Below are 19064 nucleotides of genomic sequence, written 5' to 3'. Positions count from 1 at the left end.
TTGAAGGGGAACATTTCTTCCTCTATTAATTATTTCCCATGCTATTCCTGGCGGTGACCTTCACTGGGAAGGAAAAAAAAAATTCAGATTTGTTTTTATATCTTTTATCCGACTTCCTATACTTAAGCCTCTGGCTAGAATGAGTCACATTTGTATCAGCAATCGCATTATATTATGCTGTATCAGTGCTGCTACCTGTCTTGTCTTCCTCGCCATTAGGGTTTGTTAGCATTAAACCAGGCAATTTGCAGCTATATTTAAAGATTACCTGCCTCAGTGGCAGTGCCCATAATACCCTTGTTTCATCTTTGGAAGTAATACCGTGAGGATTACGTTTGAGACTGCTGGCAATCCGCCCTGGACTGAAGGGAAATTATCCTGGTTCTGTGCAGAGAAGTCTTTGCCTCTTGCAGAGCAGGCATCTCTTCTCCAACCGCTTACAATGAAATCCCTTACGTGCATTGCTGGCCTTTTATGTACCCACTCACCCCTTTAGAGATACCTAGCATTATTTCTGCTCCCTCTGTGCAAAAGAGCTGCATGCTGAAATCATGGCCTCGAGAGGCAGGGAGTGTTATCTCTCTGGGTGGGGGGATGACCTTCATGGTTCCTCATCAGCCATCGGCCCAGCTTCCCCTGCCCAACAATTTAAAGAGTTGAGAAGAAACTCCACCAGGGAAGTCTTAGAGGCTCGCGCCCCTCTGAGAGGACTTCCCACAGAAGGCAGCGGGCTGGTCCTTGGTCTCTCATTTCATTCACACTTGCTTTCTTCCTCTGCTTCATAAACACAGTGCTCGCAAAGCATCATCTTTCGCATGAAAGGGGCACTTGCAAGCAGGTTCCAGACATTTCAGTTGTTTTGGGTTTTTAAATGTGCATTTGGATTGCAGCAATGGCCTAAGTCCCCTGCCAGAACTGAAGCCATACCGTGCCAGGAGCTGTGTGAGTGCCCAGGAAGAGCCCTAGCCCTTAGCTGCTTCCAGCCTAAAAGTGTAGCACTCAAAAGTTTAAAAGAAAAATGGTATATTAGAGGTTATAACATAAAAACGTGCCTGAAAAAGAGTTTGATCTTCATCCTACAGAATCCCAAGGAATCCTAGTCAAAATGTGGGCATCCCCCAGAGACTGAACGTTTTTGCCCCCCACACAAATGCTGTTGCTATGCGTCCTCCATTGCTGAGGGACTCCTGACCTGCAGTATGAGGATGGAACAAACGCTGGCTGCTGGCCGTGCAGAGGACCTGTTCCACCTCTGAGCCATGGCTCATGGCATGCCAGCTGGGCCAGTGCAGAACATACAAACCTCTTTTTTTAAGCAAAACAGCATCATATGCCTCGGTGTGAAGGCAACTAATTTAAGGCAAATTGCAACAAGTGTGACAAACAGCAGGAGATAAGGAAGACTTAGGGGTACTTCATAAAAGTATGTTTACTTTGCTGACATCCCCAGAAGAGGTCATAGTCTGGAAAGGGCAAAATGTTTTCAACAGCCATTGTTCTTTCTAGTGCAGGTCTACTTGATTTTCCATGACATGAGAACTAATCACTGGGCTTGAGGTTGTATTGCAGGATTTTAGTTTTAAAAAAAGCCCAAGAGAGCCACTTTCAATATATATATTGGGGTCTATAAATAAATAAATAAATGCGACACATGAAAATAAATAATATGTTTCTTTACATTTACTGCCGCTTTCATTACAGCATCAGAAATAGGCATGGAATATTTTCGGTGGCTTATTCTCATCCTGAAGTAATAGGTATGCATTAACATCCATTGCAAAACCATCTCTTGACATTTGTAAGCTTTGTTGATAGAGGAAAGGAGGCACACAGGCCCTCCCAAGCAAGCTCTTATTCACAGGTACAAACCTTTGTTCAGTGATGAATGAATCCTTTCAGAAATACTAATATCAGCACTTATACAAGGTGGCCAATGTAAACAGTAACTGCTGGTTCATTATTCTTTTTGGATCCTTTGCCAATTTACAGATCTTCAGAGTTAGTGTTGAAATAGGCAGCGTTTTGCTGGAAAAGAACGAAAGTGCATTTCTGAACCAAAATCTACTGATGGGAATAGATGACATTACAACCCCAAGAAAGGGCTTCCCTGTGAACCCCACCAGTGTGAGAGAGGAGGAGAGACAGTAAGAAGATGGGGATTTTGATACTTGGACCATATCTCACTGCTTGCATTCCCCCAGGAGATTTAGTACTACCTCTGAAGGCAGCAGCCAAAAATATGCTTTGATGTATCTTTCATCTAAAGCTATCTATATTGATAAATTACATTTCTGCGGTTGAAGCACTGAACCAGAGATAGGGCTTTTGTTCCCCCTTCTACCAGAGGCTCTCAGTGTGTCCTTGGAGAAGCAATGGGAGTTTGTGTGCCTCACCTGGGCCTCTCTCAGCCAAGCAGAGGAGAGACCACTTTCCCACACAGCTGGCATGGAAGAAAGCTCTGTGCATCATGAGATGGACAGGTCCCACCATACTGAGTCCTCCTGAAATCAGTGAAAACAAATTGACACTGGTCAGATTCAAGCTGCCCTAAAATTAATCATATGATTCATTAGGAAACAAATTCTTCAGTTCAGAAATTACCAGCAACAATCTTCTCTTCTGGGCTTACTGCTCCCACAGATGAGCCAAATAAAGGACCATCTGAAAGGCTGTGATTCATTTCAGTGCAAAGCAACTGGCTTTGCTTTGATTGCAGGGGAATGTGACTTAAATGAGGCCAGCTGACTTTGTCCTGAAGAGGACTACAGTGTCTCACATGATCCTTAGCACAGCCCAACCACGGATGGTGACCTCTCTGGCTAAAGCCACAGGACATTCAACTCTGCCCTAGGACGTTTGCCCCGATAAAGAGAAAATAGACTGGATAGAAATGGAGTTGCCAGAAGAAACTGTTGAGGGCAACAATAGGATTCCAGAAAAAATCACTTCCTCAGATGACAGGGGACGATCATCTCTCATTACTTGCACTCTTCTCCCCCCAGGTAACTGAGCGCTGCTGGATTAAGCTGGGGGAGATGGGGGGGATGGAGGAGCAAGAAGCAGTCTTTTTTGGTAAGGGAACATGTACAGTAAATAACAGCTGCAAAGGCTCCCTCGTGTATTGAAGACGTTATAATTTGGGGGTTTTCTTCCCAAAAATCAGGCTTTAATGGGAAGCAAGTTTCACCCCTTCTAAAGAAGTACTCTACAATAAGCTTGTTAAGCTTGGAAAGTGCTTTGGGAGCCCCTGGGATGAAAGGCGCTCTAGGAATGAAAGCTGATATTTATGATTATTGCTTGAAAGGAACAGAGAGGAACACTAATGTAAAATATGAATGGCTGCTCATGCTAAAAAACATATCGTTAACTTGGTGCCAAAGAAGATAGTCCCAGCTCTCAAACCTGGATGACAAGGATTTAGGAGGTGCAAGAAGTGGAAGAGATTCTTGCAAATAATGGCAAAAGCCAACCTGCTATGCAGGGCAAATAGGTGTCTTGTGGGTTTTTCTTTTCTTCCTCCTGAAGTGCAGGCTATATGATCTCTCTCACCCCAGCTCTGCCAGCCAAAACAGATGCCCATTAACCACAGTAAGTACTGCTGGTTTGTACTCCTCTTAAAAGGGGAATCTACAGATCCCTTAGGACAGGAGGGGAGAACGATATCCTTGGTAAGTGGTCAAATGTTATGGATTGGCCTGGGTAGATTCATCTTATCTCAATCAACAGACTAAGAAGCAGAAGCACTCCAGGCTAATGTAAATTAAACTTCTCTATTTTAGAAAGCTATGAGAGAAGAGAATTGGGCTAACAGATTCTGCTCCTGTGAGCACCTACCTGTACACTCACAGCTTGCATAAATCTCTTCTGTTGATTTTACACTGGGCATCTGGTCCCTAATGTGGCACTCCACAGCTCCTAGAGAGGATGTTTTTCCATCCAGACCTGGTATCGAGACATCTTCACCTTAGTCTCCCAGTCTTCCACTTTTCCCTGAGAAGAGCTAAAAGAAAACCCTTTGAGAGAAAGAATTCTGCTGCTTCAGTTCTTCAAAAACAAGCTCAAAAGTGACTCTAGTGCATAAGAAACCTTCACAATAAAAACCCACAGTCTCAAGAAGTGATAATGTTTTTTAAATATAGCAGAGAGCATGCACCAGAGGCTGAACGCTAATACCATACACATTTAAATTAGATATGAGGTGCAATTATTTTTTTTAACAAGCAAGTGTGATAAACCACTGCAATGAATTAACAAAAAGGGCTGCATTCTCCAGTTCTCAGGCTCCAGATGAAGATGGGATACCTTTCAGAGGCATGCTTCAAGTAGGTTAGTGGGCTAGAAGAATCAGAACGGTTCTAGGGACAGGGAGTTTGCCAATTAACACCCCACTCAGGCTAGCAGCCCTCTCTGTCACTTGGGGCAAGCCTTGCAACCTCTCTGCAGACCAATCCCCCGCTTTCTAACGTGGCTGTGCCCCGCATCAGCCAGGAGCACGCTGTGACTGTGCTCTCTGGGTTGCTGAAGGCCAAGCAGTGCCCTGGCCTCGCCTCCCACTCCGGAGAAGTGCCGTTTCACCAGATCAACACGAACAGGACTGGTCTGTACTAACGGGCCCTCCCTGGAGCGCAGCTGCCGTGCTGGCACGTTGTAAGGGGGCGAAGGTGCCCTCGCAGCGCGGGCTGCTGGTGGTACCCCAGCTGGGGCTGGGGTGCGGAGCAGGCTCCTCTCCATCAGTGCCACTTCCCCTTCCTGGCACGGTCTAATGCTGATGGATCTGTACTAGAAATAACAGAAGGCCCTTGGCCTTTTTTTTCCTTTCTTTCTTTTTTGCTTCCCTTCAGCTATTTAGGCCAACTCTGGCTAATCACGTTTTCTAACTTAGTTACTGCCATGGCAACCATTTCAACATGCAGTTCATAGACTACCTCTGAGATGTACAGCCCCTTTGAGAAACACGTACACCTTGATGCTTCAGGAGAGGCATTAAGAGAGGAGAACTCTCATCTGCTACACTGACACATTTTTCTACAGTCTTACCTCTGGCAGCGTGGATCTCTTCTTTTAGCTCTGAATAGCTCACCACTTGTTCTGTCCCCTTTCCCTCCCCCCAAAACAGGTTCTTTAAAAACTGACACAGATTTATGGAGATGAAAAAGAAAAGGTGTAGGAAGGAAAATGCATTTGGAAATTCCACTCTCTGGCATCTAAATTCATCCTTGTAAGAATGCTGCAAAGCCTGTCCTGTTACCACTTCGAAGGAAATCCTGTTTTGTTCTGTTGTGTCACTGTGGAAAAGGAGAAAGCTTTGGGGGCTTGCTTTCTGGTTTTTTTGAACCCCAGGAGAGAGATGGCAGCTTGGGAGTAGGGTAGGTGCTGCTCCTTCCTCCTTTGCAAAATGGCTTCTGTTCAGAATTGCAACTGCCCCGCAACGTGTAAAACCACATCTGCATTTGTCCAAGTGTAGACAGCAAGATTTGAACAGCACTGAAAAAAAGATCTATGTGGAACACGTAGGTGCATTTTTCCAACAGTCATCTCTGAGGATCTTGCTCAAGATCTACTGCAGCTAGGTTTGCTTTTGACTAGTCGTGATGCCTGCCCCTGACACCCAACCGGCATAGGAAGGTGCTGCAGTGAGGTGCTACACAGGTGTCTGCCATGCTGGTTACGAACGGATCATTTATTCTGCTCACACTTAACACATTCTTCTCTCAGGCGCAGTCAGAGGGGAGGCTCTGACTGCCAGCACCACAGTATAAAAAAATCCTTTTTTGTTTCTTTAGGTAATTGTGGCTGTTCTGTGGAAGAACCTGATTGCACGTCTTGAATGTTTTCTTTTATGTGTTTATGTGTGTAGGTTTCAAATAGGTATATAGCACATGTAGTGTCATGCTGATCCTTATCAGGTGTAATTACACTATCTGTTCCTTTTTTCCCATCTTTTTCTGTGTTTTTATCACTGTCCACTGTCAGCTGGCCAGTAGCCACAAACAAGACCTGCCCCCACCACTACCAGCTACTTGCCATCAATAAGAAAAATGCTTCTGCTACTGACCAAGGGAGAGGAGAAATCTAGATGCACCCACAAGCAAGCAAATGTCGGCACACCCAAAATAACCCAAGTGGAACATTTGATTTCAGTTTAAATGTACCACTCAGCCCCACAATGCAAGCTGTAGGAGAGCACCCTCAAACACAGTTCTTCGCACTGAAATTTTCTCTAGGAACAAAATCAGAGAGACAAGCGCCAGGAGTCACTAAGGCAGGCAGATAAATCTGAGCCAGCAGGTAAATAATATATTGCAGTCACCTTTGCCCTGTTATTTTAATGCACGCACATGCAGACACGCACACTGTTTCATAAGCCCTGCATACGCACTTCCCAATCAAGTATCATTTATATATACTATCTTCCACTGAAATCAAACCTCTGAGACTGCTGAAGTTAGGAAACATGTCTTGTGCTCAGAAAGAAACATCATATATAGTCTATCAATTCTCTGGGACTTCTTGACTGTGTATAGACTGCTTGGGGGGACCCAGATCCTCAGCTGTCCTTTCTAATCTGCAACCTAAAGTCAAGACAAAGGCTGGCAGGAGGAAAACATAGGACACAACTGACTGCTTTTAGCCCACATATTTTAATGCTAATGCATTTCTGTAACTGTATAATAAGGATGGACCAAATTACGATAGGTCTGTGAACTGGGAATACCATCTTTATGGCATGTGTATACCATAGGCCCAACTCTTCACTGAATCGAATTTCTGTAAACTGCTGCAGTGAATTTGGACTTTCACCTATACCACACCCCAGTTTCCCAATGTATCCAATTCTGAAGTCTCACTACTCTGTAGGTAAGCATGCACTCTTACCCCCATGTGAGAGAGGGCACAAAGGGACAAAGGCTAGAAATAAAGCTGGAAGAGTCCTCTCTTTCTTATATCACACATTAGGTAACTTGCCCGACACCTGCCAGACTGGCAGCATCTGGAGCACAAAATCAAGCCAGTGAATCAGGGCACCAGTGGGGGAGCTCAACCATCCATCCCTCCAGCTCTTAGTGTGGTCCCAAGTACAGTTTTGGCCCAGGACAACCAGTGCTCTCCCAAACCGTTCCCAAGCACAGTCCAGGAGTTAGCATGGGCTGGGACTGTTCCCAATAGGTAGTCTGTATGTGGCCACATGGATTTGGAGGGCTAGAGGGTTTATCTGTCACACCATGGCCAGACAGCATTACTCAGCCACAAAGCAGAGCCACAGCTCCTGCCCCTGCCTGGTTTATTAGCACAGACATAGCTACTTGCCACCCAGGCTTGTACCTCAGGCTTTGGCCAGCGACCCAACGTACCTGCCTCTATTTTGATCAGGACACATCTCCGAGCCAGCCGTGCAAGTCCTCTCCTCCACTTCATTCCAGTGCAAAGTCAAACTAACTTCAGCTACAGGTGGCTTAAACCATCACATCTGACACTGAAGGGGCTGAGTGGAGAAGTGTTGATGCAGCCAGTGCCACCTCCCAGCTGGGAGTTGAACCTGCCCCCAGGAGCATCTCCCCCTGCTCTGCTCCACCAGCCCAAAGCCCAGCAGGTGAGCACCTGGGCATACCTGAATTGTAGACAGAGGGGAAGATGGTGCCATGGTTGCCTGTTTCTGCACTGGAAGGGCTTCATCTTGACTTCACACCACAGCAAGCAGAAGAGGTGCCTCACCGGGCTGGCATCACTGTGGCAGTGGCAGCAGCCCAACCCCTGGCACGTGGCCTCCGTGGGACCTTCCTGCCCCAGCCCCAGCATGATGGCCCTGCCCTCACTGGTCCAGCCAACGAAGGCCTCAGACGTGACCAAGGGGGTGCCGCAGGCCAGCCAAGGACTTTAATTGCCCAAACCGGCAGTGCGTGAAGATAGACAGCTCAAACCCGGGCTAAGCGTATGCTACAGACATACCCTCAGCAACTATGTGGCACAGTCATGAAATGAAGCTGGATGTCCTGAGGCCACCAGTCCTCCCTTCCTTAGCCTTGTATTCCTGTGAATATAAACCAAACCTTGCAATGGCAGGAAAGCGGCAGCATTCAGTTATTTTGCTTTCATTTGATAAAAATGAAAAGATGAGGGTGCCTGCACAGCTGATCTGCTGCATTTTACCTCCAGCGTTCCCCAACAGAGAAACCCGACCTCTTGGGAGGCTGCATTAGCAAGGACCCCACCTCAGAGGCAGCACCACCCGTTCCTCCTCCACCGCCTGGGCAGCACAGCATCTTCTTTCCATGGTATTGAGCTGAGGAAAGCTGTTGGTTTACAGACTGTGCAGAAACCTGTACTGTGCACCCTTCTCATTTCCTTTGGAATGCAGTGTTAGGCGTTGTCTTGCTTTCCAATGGGATGTGAAAGAGGTTAGGAAGAAAGTTATATCTACTTAAGAAATGTTCAGGTCCTGTTATGTTCCAAGGGAGGGCACTGGCACAGGAGAGAGATCAGGACTGTTCCAACAGGGCAGTTCCTATGTTCCCAAGCAGGTCAGGAGAGATTGCAGAGAAAAGCAAACATTGCAAAAACCTTTTGCAATGCAAAACTCAACAAACAATTGCAAATTGTTTGAGTTATAGCAGAGAAATTGCCTGAATGGGTTTTGAACCCTTTTTCTTCTTCCTAATAATGAGCATTTTCTTTTTTGCAAGCATGCTCCTGGAATGAGAAGTCTCATAGTTTGGGGATATGTTCACACTGGGAACATTCACGTGACCTTTCAGATCACATTCCTCCTATTTATAAGAGTATTAGTCATCCACTTAGAGAGCAGAACTAATACCATGTTTGTTAAATGACTAAATGTGCGCTATGAATAACCAGCGGTGGGTACTTAAAACCACAGTTATATCCAAGAGCACACAGAGAATCCATAGCTAGCACACGCTTAGACAAAGCACAAATAATACTACTGCACATAAAATACATTTGAAAGACAGTTTGAAGACAGTTCACTCGTAGGAAGAAAGGGCTAAATTCATTGGATATATTATTTTCCAGAGATAATTCACCTAGTTATTCAGAAATATAGGCTAGCTGGCAAGAGTGCATGACAGCTGAAGACTTAAATTTGAAAAAAGTCCAGGCAGAACTGTAAGACGAAAAGGATGGAGCACAACTCTGCTGGAGCTTGGCCATTACACTACACAGAAAACGTTGGGAGCATTGTACTACAAGTTTGCAACTTTGTCACTGGCAAAACACGAGGTTTGGGAGCTCTGAGTAATGCCTAACTTGTTAACGAACATGTTGCTCAACTTAGCTTCAGGGAAAGCACAATACAAGCCATGTGCGTTATTAGCCCCAACACGTTTGTGAGTCCCAGCCAACATGAGTAAACTTTCCGTGCCTCAGATCTTACCAGTGCCTCCAGCAAACTGCCACAAGCAGTATCAGTTCCTGGGTCAGGAAAAATGGTACTTCCCAGGTGCTGAGGACTTCCCTGCTTTGCATGCAGTAATATCAGAGCTTTGGAAAGTGTAGTCAGTGCATTCAGACCATCTTGGTGAAACCATGTGAGTGCACGTATCTGGCTGGAGAAAATCTGGAGGAGAGGAGAGGAAGACAAAAAGGTGGGCGGAACAGGAAGAAGGAAAGTATAGACAGCAGCATGAGAAATGAAAAGAGACAGCAGGCTATGTGCCCCTCTAAAAGAAACACAGAAGCAGTCTGGGCTGTGTGAGCTCCACATTTCTGACAGCACAAAGAATTTATGAGAGTTTTGAAGAATGATGTGCAAATTACGGGCTGGAGCACAGAGAATTAAAGGACCTTGAGTTCCCACCTGCCCCTCAGTTTAGCATTGAAGTCCAACAACATGCTTCCACACTGCACAGGATGGCATTGGGGGGACGCTGGGATGCCTGGCGGCACTACACTTCTGGCCAAACCCTCTTAGGGTGAGGATGGACATTATCAGCAAGGGGTGCCTGGCCGTAGTCGCATGGCAGCGTCAGGGAGCTGCCCCCCTGCCAGCAAACCTCTCTAGTGTCAGCATGAGCAGAGGGAGACAGGCACCCTGCCAGGGGCAGCGGCTGAAAGGTTCGGTGAGAAGGTGGCAGCTAAAGGTGCAAATATCACTTCCTCCTTGCAGCCTCCGTGAATGGCCCTGCCTGTGCAATACAGAGGATGTTTTGAATGGCAGAGCACAGGCAGTGAATCATCTTATAATCACTGCTGGTGTGTCCCAGCCTCAGTGTACCATCAAGCCTTCCTTTGGGTCAAGTAATCATCTGAGTCTGAGTCATCACTGCACAGGTTTCTCCTAGTGCAGGCTGGCACAGTCAGTGAGCAGAGCGAATTGAATGTGCTCTCACCATTTCACCCGTGATCCGGGAGGGCCTGCAAGGCTGGTGCCTGCAGCTTTGCCGTACAGACTCCGGCAGCACGGAGGGTTCCCACACATCATGTAGACTGTTGGGCCCTAGACAAGTCAGGCAGCAAACTGTTAACCATGTAAGTTATCACTGTTTCCTTAAAAACTCCTCATGGGTCAAAGGGTTAGCACTTTCCCGGGCTAGAACAATGTCGGTAGTGAGCCAGGGCCTCCAAATCACAGAATAATGGAGGCTGGAAGGCACCTCAGGAGGTCATCTGGTCCGAGATGCCTAAAAAGCCAGGTTTGAATGCCCCCCTCCTCGTCCTCAGAGTCTGAGCTGCCAACACAGAGGAAACAGAAATCCCATGCGAGCCAAGGAGCGCTTGTGCTGGTGGGGCCCAGCTGAGATCTAACGGGTAAGGAGAGAGCACGAAGGGAAAATCCAGCAACGTCAGGTAGTACCAGAGGGGCACGGGAGAGAGAGTAAACTGAGGGAGAGATCTGCAAAACCAGCGGGGGACAGAGAGAGGCACCGTGTTCGCTTCCTCTGCTGCCAAGAGGGAGGCAGGAAGGCTGGTGCGGAGGCATTTCACCTTTCTCCCATTTTGCTGCACGTGCACCAAAGCTCCTGCTGTGCAAAGGAGCCACCTCCTGACACCACGGAGGCAAAGTAAAAGCCAAGGTTGCCACAGCTGGAAGACGGAGCAGAGTCCTGGCTCCACCCTGCCTGCACAGTCCTTCCTTCCCAGGCCTTGAGAGGGGTGGAGGGAAGGGGGCAACCCTCATTCCTCTCCAGGCCAGATGGGGGAAGGACTCACCAGGTCTCACCCCCACCCTGTCACTAATATCAAATAATAATAGTATTTAGCACTTCCATAATTACCTTTGCACTCTGGTATCACAGACACAGCTGAATTGGAAGTCATTAATATCATTATAATGAGCTTCAGTGGATCCTTTCAGTCGGAGGCATTATTTAGCCAGCCCTCATTCTCGTGGTTACATCTGAATAAGCACTCCTCATTGAGGTGAGGTTCACCGATGAGACACTTTGGCATAAAGGCAGCCTGCTACTTGCAAAGGCAGAGTAAGTGTCATTATGCGTCATGTTTCACCAGACTTCAAAATGCCAGGGAAGGTAAGTCAGGTTATAGCTGACTCCACCTTCAACTTGTAAGAGCTGCAAAACTCTTCCCATGGACTGGCACTTGGGGAAGGTCTGCCATGACCTCCTACACACAGCAGTTGTTTTTCAGCCGCTGCCATTCTGGAGGCCTTCAACGGTCAATACAAGCAGCCACCACAAGCCCTGACTGCAGACGTCAATTCAGTAAGAATTCTTACAAGAGCGGAGGGGGCAGAATGCCAGCAGCTCTGGGAGCACCTTGCACCAGGAACAGGAGAACCGTGCTGACCTAGTGAAGGTGCTGGCAAAGACCCGGGCTGCTGGCCTGAGCTCAGGCGGAGGGGCACGTGGACGTATGGCCGTGCTGGACTGGGCATTGCTGGGGCCGGTGAGCAGAACCGTGTTCAGAGCTGTCTGCAGAACAGAGGTCTGCTGGTCCTGGGTCTATTTTTAGCCTCGCTGAAGAATTCTTTGTTTGGTCTTTCAATAAGAAGCAATTAAGTGCCCCTTTAATTGTGGTTACCTCAGTTCCCTGTTCATAAATGCAAATAAAGACACTTAATTTCTCCCACTTTTGTTTGTCCTTTATGTTTGGGCTGTGAATCCCTTGGGAAAACATCAAGGGCTTCTAGGTGTACCTGTCTTATTAATAATAAAAGTAATGTGCTGGTTTTGTCATTGAAGTAGGAGGAAATGTAGGCACATGGAACAAACACTTGTATTGCAATTTCTTATGTTTAAAAAAACAACAAAAAGATAATAGAGTGTGATACTTTGACCAAGAGCAAAGGTAAAATCACAGCAGCTGACTCAGTGTAACAGAAAGGACTTGGCAACGTTTCAGCCTGCCTTCTCGGGAACTTGAACATGGGAATATGTTAAGAGTAGCGTAACATATCGAAAACACTGCCTGAATGAAAAAAAAAGTTACTGTTGGGCAAAAGCGTTACTTTCAGCAGCAAGGAAGTTCTCTGAGCAAAGCATGAGCGCAAACTTGTGTTTATTTCTTGGTGTTCTGCTACTGTCAACATTACAAATAAACCAAATCAAGGCAGAGACTCTAACCCTGCATTGCCAGCCCCAAATACAGCTAAAACGCTCTCCTAATGTGTTTGTGACCTAACCATTCAATCCATCCTCCAGAAAGAGGTAAAAACACAAGGCTTGGACAAGACCCAAACAAGCTTCAGCGCAGTTTAGAAATACGGTTAAGACACAAAGCTGCTTCTCTGCTTCAAGACAAACTGGCTGTTACAAAAAACACTGAGGCGCAAAGACATTTCCTGAGCTCTGGCTCTATCTGCAGTGGAAAGGAGTTTCCCATGCCGTTTCCTTCATTAGCACAAATATGCTGACAACCTTCTCCATGCTGAAATCAAGCCACAGGCCACTAAAAAGTTGATCTATCCACGCATCCAAATCTACCACATGCTGAGCCAACACGTTTCAATGCCGTAATCAGTACCCAGATTATAACATGGCTTTGTCATGCATCCAGTTGCTGAAACAGACTTTGATGTCCCAATACGAAACCTATTTGTCCTGCAGTCAGCAAATAGGAAAAGTGCCAATATATACATTCAATGTTTTGCAAGTGCTGGGATTGTGTGCTGGCATTTATTGGATCATTTTGACCACTACATGAATTTATAAATATGACCCAGTTGAATTAAAGAAATAACATGATCTGAAGGCCAGATTCTAAGCTTGTTTAATCCGAAATAAACAGGGAATAGCTCATTTGACATCCAGTAATTTACTCTGGTTTCACCATGGAGCAATCAAGGCCACAGTTATCTCTTTAGGCAGTTTGATCCGAGTTTAGTCCTTGACAACAGGACATGTTATAATACGATCATGCAGCAGTCGAACAGAAAAGACAGCATGCCAATACAGTAAATATTGTAGTATCAGCCCTAGGGAAAAGTTTAGCAACCTTACAACAGGTAGGGTTTAAGTGTGTGAACCCGAGCCTTGTTCCTCAGACAATTTTTGCTTTGTTGGTAATGCAGCTGGCAGGACAAACTCTAAAAGCAATTTATGCCTGGCCAGCTCATAGCTAATTCCGAGTGAAAGCTGTGACAGCTAAGCTGTTTCCTCCTGGCCAAGGCAGCCAATTTTCTGTGACTGGTTCAGTAAGTTTGCTGTCTGCTGTGCGGACAGGACACTGCAATGTGCCAGCATGACTGGTCTGACCCCTCCTCCCACATTTCAGTTCTCCCTACAGTAGTGCATCCCACGGTATGCCACACCATGGGCTGCTGCTCTTGGCAGGTGTCTTCCAGGAATTCACCTCCATCGTTACTGGTCTGTGGCATCACTGCCTGCATTTTCCCAGAATCACTTGGCACTGATGTGGCCGGACAGCATGGCAAGTAGCCCTGCCAGCGTAGCTGCTGCTTGGAAAATCTGCCCTGTGGATGTAAGCTGAGCATCTCACTGGTTACCCGCTATAACTCTTTTAGCTGGATACAAGGTCACAGTTGTGAGAGTAACAAGAATGTATCTTTGATGACATTGACATAAATTACCTGTAGTTTCTTGCAAAAAAAAAAAAAAAAAAAAAGAATCCCAACAAGTGATGCCCCATGAAGAACAAATTAGATCCCATTTTGTGTCCCTTCACCTGTAGAGAAAGGTTTGAACGTCACTGAATTCTGCGCCTGCACCTGTCACCCAGCCCAAAGCGAACAAAACCAGGCTGACGGCTACATTCATAACTTTCCCGTTGAGCTGTTTTCTTTCCTGAATTTTATTTTGGTCCATTTATTTATTCATTACCAAAATTGTCCTTCAGTAACACAGAGCAGCTTTAAGACACAAATACGCTGTCTTCCAACACCTCAAATTTTCCTTAGGCACTGTCAGTAAAAGCACTTCCTCCAAAATCTATCCCAACTGCACAGAGCTCCTCCTGAGCTGGTGGGCCCAGAGGGAAAACTAAGCTGAGGGCCGGTCCTGGGAGGTCCCAAGCACTTGCAACTGGCCCTGGCCTCCGTTCGAGGTACAGGCAGCCGAACCCTCGTAGGGGCAGCTGGAGACTTGAGTGGTTATGTGGGGAAAGGAGACAGCTCTCCCTGCCTGCTTGCAGAAGGACAAGAAACAGCCAAGGTGCTTCCTCCTGCTCAGACTGTACCCTGAACCCTTGTTGCCATTAAACAGCCTTCTCTTCTAGGGAGAAGGGGAGGGATGGAATGAAAGTGGGTCTGACCTTCCTGGAAGAATGGACTTATTGATGCTGCACTGGGCTGAAACCTGAAACTGCTGAAACTCTGGGCCTAGAGAGAGGGAATTGCCAAACCAAGCCCAGCATGATTCAGTAATGCAAACTAAGCCTCGCACAGCTTCCTTTTCCCAACCCCACTCCTCTCTGAAAGACACTTTGCATGTTTTAACCAAATGGAAGCTGCGATCTAGGCACCAAGAAAGCTTGCCGACGCCAGGCTGTGCGTCAGCACAAGCCAGGGGGACGTAAATCAGACAAGGTGCAGGTAGTCAGCTCGTTCAGGAAGGCTTCCCCGAGGTTCGCCATTGTGCTCAAGCAGCGGCAAAAAAACATCCACCCAAGGACTGACACACCTTTGCCTCTCACTGACCTCAAGATAAAACTCATATTTGGAGAACAGAAGCCCACGAGCCTGGCCTCATTCACACCAGTTTTACACAGTTGCCTCCTTGGGAAATACCCTGTCCTTACATAGGTGTTCCCAAGATCAAACCTGGCCCAGCCAGCGCCTCTGAGCACCAACGTCTAGGTCTTTCTTCACTGACAAAAGGCCAACTTCAACATAGTTAGAAAGCTGCTTTTCCTCTCCCTCAGTTACTTTCCATTGAAGATATAGTTTAAGAAGCTCACGAACACGAGGGCACAGGCAGCTTGGAGCCTGCAGAGCCTTCGCTAAACACGAGCGAGCACCACACAAACTTTCCCTGCAGTCCCACAGCTGCTGGGACCTGACCAGGAGGTACCATCAACACAAGGGAAATTTCCACAGTCCCCTTTCTCAGGAGGGTTTCTGCTGCACTGCCATGGCTGAGCTGCTGGTTTAGGAAGTCAAAGCCCTCCCTGCTGGAAACAAGAGCACCACTCTCAGCATACACCGCACTTGAGCTGGCATTGGTTTCTTCCTGTTTTCTAGCCCTTGCCATGATAGCTTAAAAGAAGTTTTGGCCTATGCCTTGTTCACAAACAGCTCAGAAGAAAAACCAGGTTTTAGTTTGCTGACCAAAGGCCAACAGGCCTGACCCCAGTCATTAGCTGTCCAGGCAATTCACTGAAGAATTAGAGAGTACTAAAACAGAAAATGCCCAAGAGCGATGGCTTGAGAGGAGTCTTGCCCCATTTCTCACCCCACAGACAACACTGTGACCAGTGAATATACTACAGCTCGCTACACAGAATAGATCTTCTCCATCCCAGACATTGTAAAACACTGTACTGTGGTACAAGCTGGAGCAAGGATGTGGTGCAAAGTCCCAGACAGCCTTGGAGGCAGGATTACTCATTTATTTATCACGAAACTCAGATGAAATTGTGCTACTTATATTGCTATAGGGCAAGGAGGGGAGAGAGACAGACTTTTTACATTTCCAGGAGACTTGTTTTAGCAACTGATGACATATGGGGACAGGATTCTCCAAACTCCCCTTAGCTCAAGAACACAAAATCCTATTTCCCCATAAATCATTAGTTCACTAGCCACCTAGTCAGGTACTATTTAAAGCCCTGGGCTTTAAATGCTTCTTGGCTAGTTCTCTGCATTGCCCTCTGCCCTGCCATAGGGAACAAGACCCTCACTTTGGGAAATCATTTTCAGTTGGCTGAGCTGGCTCTGTCCCAGAGATTAGGTGTGTCTACCTCCAGGGTCTTGAATTGACAAGATCTCAAAGAAATAAGTAGCTTATGCAGGTGGAGTTAGGCAGAGATAATGGAAATAAACACCAGCTCGATATTTGAGGAGTTTCTGTGTGCTTTTTCACTTGTGTCTGCTAGCCCACAGGTGCCCTACGAGCTAAGGATACTTCAGCTGACTTGTTTTTTCATGCCACCCTCGCATGTTTCTAAAAACATCTCTCCTTTTGATCACATGGCAGCAGGTACTGACTTGCTTGCACACACACCAGTGTTACTAGTGACTGTGCGAAACACATGTTGCACAGGTGAGCCCTGCAATATTGTCTGTGGCTGTAGAGCCATCACCCCACCCACACTGTCACGTTTTTCTCAGCATAACCCCAGGTACAGCCCTACGCAACGCCTGGCCACTTTCAGATGAAAGCTTGCTCTTCCTCTCCTCCACCCCTCTGAGCTCAGCAATCAGGAATACAGAGGAAAACTTCTGGCCATTTGCGCTCGGGATGAGCAAACAACCAGCCCACACACTGTCCGGCAGCGTGAACACCAGGTTACGTGAGGACATGCCAGCAGAGCCCACATACCACTGCTGGGTTATGAGCACTTCAGACCTGACTGACTCTGCTCAGGAGACTCAAATATAAACAGCACTTTTCTGGGAGGAGCAGCTCCCATCCAAATACTCCCCCATCTTAGTCACAGGTTAAAATAAATAAATAAACAAAGCTGTACTAATCTCCCAGTTGGCCTGCTCGCAGCCATGTGACTGGTGTCAGCCTTCACCCCAAGGTGAAATATGGACCCAAAGGCTGAGTCCCGTCTTTGTGGTGCTCCAATGGCACACACGGGACAGGCAGCAGCCCCTAACTGGGATGGCGGGGACTTTGGCTTGCGGTGTAAGGGAACACCCACCTGGCAGAGAGCAGAGCCCAGCTGCACGCCACCTGCTCCCGGCTCCATCATGCTTACATAAGGGAAATACTGAGTGGGCCAGGACGCATTTAACCCAGAAATCCTCACGTGACCACGTGGATCCAAAGCGAAGCAGGGAAGACCTGGGTCTGCTTTCCATCCCACGTGGAGCCACATCTGGGAAGCAAAGCAAACGGGGGCCACTGTGCAAGCGGGGGCTCAAGGAGCCTGGGGAACAGTAGGACTAAGGCACTAGTTGCCTCTTCCCCCATCCTTTGGTGAGCGAGAATAGCTGTGCTGGGAGCCAAGAGGGCACACTGGGGCAGGATCAGTCTAGACTTGCTCTGTTTCTTGTCCTCCTTCCCACAGCATCTGCTGCTGGCCCCTGTCAGAGGCAGGATAAAGAGCTAAGTGGACCTCGCATCCGGCGCAGCGCAGCCATTTGTACTCCCCTGCCTTGTGAGCTGCGAGTCTGGCCAAAGCTCCTGTATGTGCATAAAAGACAATCCCAGCATTAAATATATTCCCCCTCTTCATCCAAACTAGAAATGGCTCCTCAGCCTACAATATCACCAGGCTATGTTAAAACATCTAAGTATAATCAGGAATGCAGCTGGAGGTCTAAGCATGGGGTGAGCAGCCACGAGCATATATTTTAACAGGAACTATCCCAATGGGCTCTGAGCTACGTACAGTATATCTGCCTGTTGCTAATTATATTTACTGGTGGTGGTTGTTTTTTTTTTTCAAGCTGAAGATGAGTCAGAAAAAGAAAAAAGTCCTTTATTGTTGTGGAAGCAGAAGGATGTCTCCTGAGGGTGTATGTAATGCACTACTGTCATGGCATGACAATGGAAAAACTGACTGCTGAGCCAACCAAACCCCCATAAATACCTAATGATATCTCTCTTGGCCCAGATTTTCCACAAGTCAGTGCCTGAACTGCATACGAAATGACAATCGATATGAAAGGATCTCTCTTCTCAACAGAGCCAGAATTTAAGAGCCCAGCTGAGCATTATATTCCAGTTCATACAAAGAGATCCTTTTAGAGGTCTATCACAATAACTTAAAGGTGGTGATCCAGCAAAAAAACTGCTAGGCCTCTCCTCACCCTCTCCCCCACACCTCCTGCCATTAGCACAAAGAACAGCTGGCTTCAGCGAACAGGCATCGTTATTAATTACAATATGGTGACACAAACAACGCACGCTTAGGGACGTTATCGGGTCTGCATTCACGCGGGACAAGAACACATTTTCTTCCTTTTCTTCTTCTCCTTCTTCTCTTCCTCCTGCCTTGTGCAGCTCCGCCGCCTCGCGTACTTGGCTGGGGAGGCGGCCGTGCCAAGCACCTGGCCCAGTTACAGGTATGCACACAGGGACAGGGAGCCCGCTGTGAGAAAACCCGGCCTTAGCAAATTTCTCTGGCCGTCGGCCAGCCTCCGTGCGTCGGGCAAGTGACTCTCCCTGGCCGCGGTTACATCAGTCACCACCACCTCCCTCAATGTCATGGCAGGGGAAGCGGCCGCCAGGGGAGAGAGAGAGAGAGAGAGGCAGTCGCTGGTTTTTGAAACCCGCTGTCCAAAAAACATTACAACACCCTCGCCGGTTTCCAGTGGGTTTGCTTAGTTCCTCCCTTCCCGTGAAGACCACACAGGCTTCGCGAGGGCGTTTCGCCCTGCTGCAGAAAGGCGGTCTCTGGGGCCCGCCGCTCCCGGCGGCCGCTCGGCAGCAGCGTGATTCCCCAACTTCCTCCAGACGCTCTCCCAGTTTACACCGAGGGCCAGAACCAAACTCAAAAGCTGATATTTAGGGGAAAAT

The 19064-nt window shown here is 47.4% G+C and overlaps 1 long non-coding RNA gene across 1 annotated transcript; it reads right to left on the bottom strand.

Annotated features, from left to right (window-relative positions):
* Positions 1-1662: 1662 nt before the first annotated feature.
* On the bottom strand, positions 1663-7542 carry LOC138688648 (uncharacterized). The gene is made up of 3 exons (XR_011327533.1): positions 3835-7542; positions 2394-2501; positions 1663-2025 (listed from the first exon to the last, which is right to left on the bottom strand). It is a non-coding gene; the product is annotated as an uncharacterized lncRNA (long non-coding RNA).
* Positions 7543-19064: the final 11522 nt, after the last annotated feature.

This window comes from Haliaeetus albicilla, chromosome 13 (assembly GCF_947461875.1).
Source record: "Haliaeetus albicilla chromosome 13, bHalAlb1.1, whole genome shotgun sequence".
NCBI classification, from domain to species: domain Eukaryota; kingdom Metazoa; phylum Chordata; class Aves; order Accipitriformes; family Accipitridae; genus Haliaeetus; species Haliaeetus albicilla.
The sequence above is the reverse complement of the archived record's forward strand: the minus strand, read 5'-3'. Positions and strand labels throughout refer to the sequence as shown.